The sequence below is a fragment of the Notolepis coatsorum genome, assembly GCF_963971535.1.
Source record: "Notolepis coatsorum genome assembly, chromosome: 17".
Lineage (NCBI taxonomy): Eukaryota > Metazoa > Chordata > Actinopteri > Aulopiformes > Paralepididae > Notolepis > Notolepis coatsorum.
This window is the reverse complement of record NC_140181.1, coordinates 39,591,062-39,595,667: the sequence shown is the minus strand read 5'-3', so window position 1 is coordinate 39,595,667 and position 4,606 is coordinate 39,591,062.

The window sequence follows — 4,606 nt, the reverse complement described above, 5'->3', positions numbered from 1 at the left end:
TCTCTCTCTCTCTCTTTCTCTCTCTCTCTTTTTATTTCTTTTTCTTTCTCTTTGCGGGAAGCTCACATGCTGGTTTGATGAAAACAACAAAAATCCCAACTTGCTGAAACACAATGCAACAATAGACTCAGAACACAGCTTTCAAATAGTGATTGAAAACAGCTGCTGTAGCCTACAGTCGAACCTTGGGCAAAATTCTTCAGGTCTGAGAGAGGCAAAGAAAAATAATGATAGTGTTTCGTTTAGGCTGTAAAATGGATTGAGGTCTCTCTGTCTAATGTAACAAAAGATATATCGTTCCTCGTAGAAGCGGACGAGGTGTGACAGTAATACGGCCCTGCATATTTAAAATCAATCAACGACAATCTGAATGAATCCATGTGTAGAAGGGTGGATTATCCCTACTTTATGAGAGTATATAGGAACGGTCACCAGGTAGTGGGAGCACAGCAGATCTGGGTCCGGCTGCGTCCCTGACTGTAGTGTAGGGGTATTAGAATTGGGATTTAGCAGAGGGAGCGGATGGGGCCTAGGATTTACTAACCTAGGGGTGCTGCGCTGGTCCTTCTTGCCCTCCAGTGCGACTTACAGTAATTCCGAGTAGGGGATATCTGCAGAGCCGCAGAGCCAGGCTGGACGGGTTGGAGGCGGGGCTTCGTGGTCTGGACAAGTATTAGTGGTCTGGACAAGTATTGCGGATGAGGGGGGGGGGGGGCTCTCTCGCTATGTGTTGGAGTGCGCAATGTGTATGCGCATGCGTGTGGACTGGAGCACGTGAGAGTATAAAGAGTCCATTTTTTGAAACCCGTCCAATCTTTCGCCGTCGACTAAAGACTCACTACTTCAACCATTATCTGAATAAAAAAAATCTAACCCTAACTAACCTTACTGTCATGCACTTGTCCTAATAAACTAACCTACACTGTAGCACTCAACACTTTATGAACATTGTTACTGAGACGAAAGTTAAGTTTACTCTATTATTACTAGATCTGGTATGTCATAAATGTCTAGATGTACAGTAGCAGTACTGTCTATGTACAAGTTTACTCTATTATTACTAGATCTGGTATGTCATAAATGTCTAGATGTAACATTACTGTCTATGTACCTATGTAAACGAGACGAAAGTTAAGTTGAAAATGGGGGATCTATGTAAACTAGCATGGCTTTGTCATTATTCCAATGTACCCAACCCCCCCCCCCCCCCCCCCACCCCCACCTCCAATGTACAGCCCCACCCAACCCCACCCCACTTACCCAACCTCCTCCAATGTACAGTTTCTATGTCAAATGTATGTCAGTATTCCAATGTACAGTGTGTGTGTCCCCTACCCAACCCCACCCCCCCCCCCACCTCCAATGTACAGCCCCACCCCACCTACCCAACCTCCTCCAATGCACAGTTTCTATGTCAAATGTATATACACTCTTTTTCTGGATTTTTTTAGTATCACAAACAGTACTGTATTTGAAAATCTGGTATGTCATAAATGTATAGATGTAGCAGTACTGTCTATCTGTATGTCGTGTGTGTCATATGATGAATTGAAAATGGGGGACCCTGATGGAAACAAGACGAAAGTCTTTCTCAGGTCTGCATCCTCTTAACAATTGTATGTATTGAGCTGTACCGTATACTGTACCCATTCTGCAATCTGTTAATAAACTTTTCAATCAATCAATCAATCAACGAGACGAAAGTGAAGTTGAAAATGGTGCGCAGTAGTGCAAATACTTGTTCAGACCACTAATACTTGTCCAGACCACGAAGCCCCGCCTCCAACCCATCCAGCCTGGCTCTGCGGCTCTGCAGATACCCCCTATTGGTAATTCCCCACACACCCACACTTCCCCTAATACTTCCCACACCCTCTCACACCCGGTGGCAGTAGTGATAGATAATATAATTTCTCCCCAAAGCAGTACCATTCCTTGTTGACGAGCGGAGACCTGTCCAGAACACCTGCCCCAATGGTACATAGGCCGTGGATAAGAAGGGGTTAAGCAGTAATGCACATTAATCGAAAGGAAGGGGTTAAACAATAATGCACATTAATTGACACACACACAACGATCCCATTTGTACGCCTCTCCTTTTATATAAGTTAGCATGCAATCAATACAAGGCACAATGCATGGCACTTAGATCTTACACTCTACAGTAATGAAACAGATCCCCGTAAGGGTTAAGATACTTTTCATTCACCCGTAGGTAGAGAGAGAGGGTACTGGCGAGCTCCGCGAGCTATTTGATGGGAAAGATTATTATTATACACACGTGCGGTCTGCACAACTTAACCACACAACACCAGAAAATACAGTGGGCCCACAGTTGAAACAAAAAGCCTATCTAAGCAGGCATTTACCTATAACAACAAATGTCGGGGCGCCCCCTAGTCACTGGTGCACGTGCCAGTTCAATGTATTTATGCTCTTCGCCCTTAGAGGGCATGCTCTCAAAAAGGAGAATGTTCGCCGATAAAGTTCCAGCGCTCGGAGCGCTAACAGTACCTGCCTTGAGTGTACCAACCGAGTGCTGGCCTGCTCCCGCACCGAATGTCCGTGCCGCGAGATGGCCGTCGAACGGTCCCGTGGTTGTCACCTGTAATAGCAAGGGGCTGGCTCGGCTGACGTTTAGGCAGGCGAGAGCTGGACTGGCTGTCGGCTAGGAGAATGCTGGGGGCGGGTGCGGTCCGGCGACGTCTTGCGGTGTCCGCTGCGGGGCTGGGAGACAGTGGAGCGACGCGCGAGCTAACTGTGCTACTAGGCCTATACTTGAAGCTAAGCTTTGGGTCAGTGCGACCCCCTAGCCTTCCGCCTATTCATTATTCATCCAGGGACCTTGGTGTTACCATAGGGAATGACTCTGAGATCGCCAAAGTGCAATACCGGCCGCATCCAGCTAGACGGCGGTATCGAGCACCCTTTGTAACCTTGTATCTTGGCCTGTGTAACGGCTAAATGTCTCCGGTCTCACTTTCCCTTGTCGGCAGAGTAGATGGTTGTCCCAGTTCCATTGAAGCGTGTCAAATATCCCCGATCCATATGTTGTGGTGGGTTATGCCGTGGACCAAATGGACATCGGATGTACCAGATGGCGATCAAACAATTGGAATGTTATTTTTGGAATACTCCCGATCACAGGTAAGGACTATCTGATGTCAATTTTAGCTTGATCCTGCAATGCTTTTATACCGATCGGGGTGATAAGCGTTTTTAGTGTTCAATACGAATACCGTTACTGACAATCAAATAATCAGAAACGACCCCCCCCTTTCATGCGTTCATGATGAAACATAATACCTATGGCATAGATGTGATTTGGGAATAGTAGCGTGTACAGGCAAGAAACGGCAACGTCTATAGTAGAATTGACGTATAAGGCTATAACTCAGCATTTCTGGAATTACCCCAGACCACTCTAAAACCATACTTATATTCATCACGGTATAACACAGGAACGTATGGATGGAAAAATTCATTATTTTTCACATATTGAACGATAGATAGGTGATGTCAAATGGGCCATAGTATTGTATCCATAGCTATAATATAGAATATAGTTATAGCTCTACAAACAAGGTGACGCACTCCTATCTTTTAAAGCGTGGCCTTACATGACATTTACATTTAGCTGACGCTTTTATCCAAAGCGACTTACAAGTTCTGTACGACGAGTCATCAGGAAGGGCACAACTCTATCAGCTGAGTAACAATGTTCATCAAAGTGTTGAGTGCTACAGTGTAGGTTAGTATATTAGGACAAGTGCATGACAGTAAGGTTAGTTAGGGTTAGATTTCTTAAAAAAAATATTATTTCAGATAATGGTTGAAGAAGTGCGTCTTTAGTCGACGGCGAAAGATTGGATGGGTTTCGGCTGTCCTAACTGGGGTGGGTAGTTCATTCCACCATTGTGGGGCAAGGACTGAGAATAGGCGACTTCTCTTTAATGACCCTCCCAGAGCTCGGTCTGAGGCGGCCAGAAGATGCAGAGCGTAGGGGTCTTGAGGGTGTGTAGTTAGAGACCATTGACCGGAGATAGGCGGGAGCGGTTCCCTTTGCCACGCGGTATGCTAGGTCGAGGGCCTTGAAGCGGATTCGTGCAGCAATGGGGAGCCAGTGCAGGTCCCTAAGAAGTGGGGTGACATGGGCCGACTTCGGTAGGTTTGAGATCAGGCGGGCCGCTGCGTTCTGAATGAGTTGAAGAGGCTTGGTGGCAGTGGCCGGGAGGCCAGCAAGCAGTGCGTTGCAGTAGTCGAGGCGGGAGATGACTGTTGATTGGACAAGGAGTTGGGTGGCTTCTTTTGTCAAGAAGGGGCGGATCCTTCTGACGTTGCTCAGGAGGAATCTGCAGGTTCTGGTTGTCGCTGTGATGTGAGCAGAGAAGTTCAACTGGTCGTCGAGGACAACACCAAGGTTCTTGGCGGTCGGGGACACGGTCACAGCTGCATTCTCGACTGTGATGGAAAGGTCGGTCAGGGGGGAGGATTTGGCCGGCAGGTGGAGCAATTCTGTTTTGCTTAGGTTCAGTTTGAGGTGGTTGGTCGTCATCCAGGCGGAAATGTCGGACAGACAGGCCGAGATCCGCTCAGAGACGTGGAT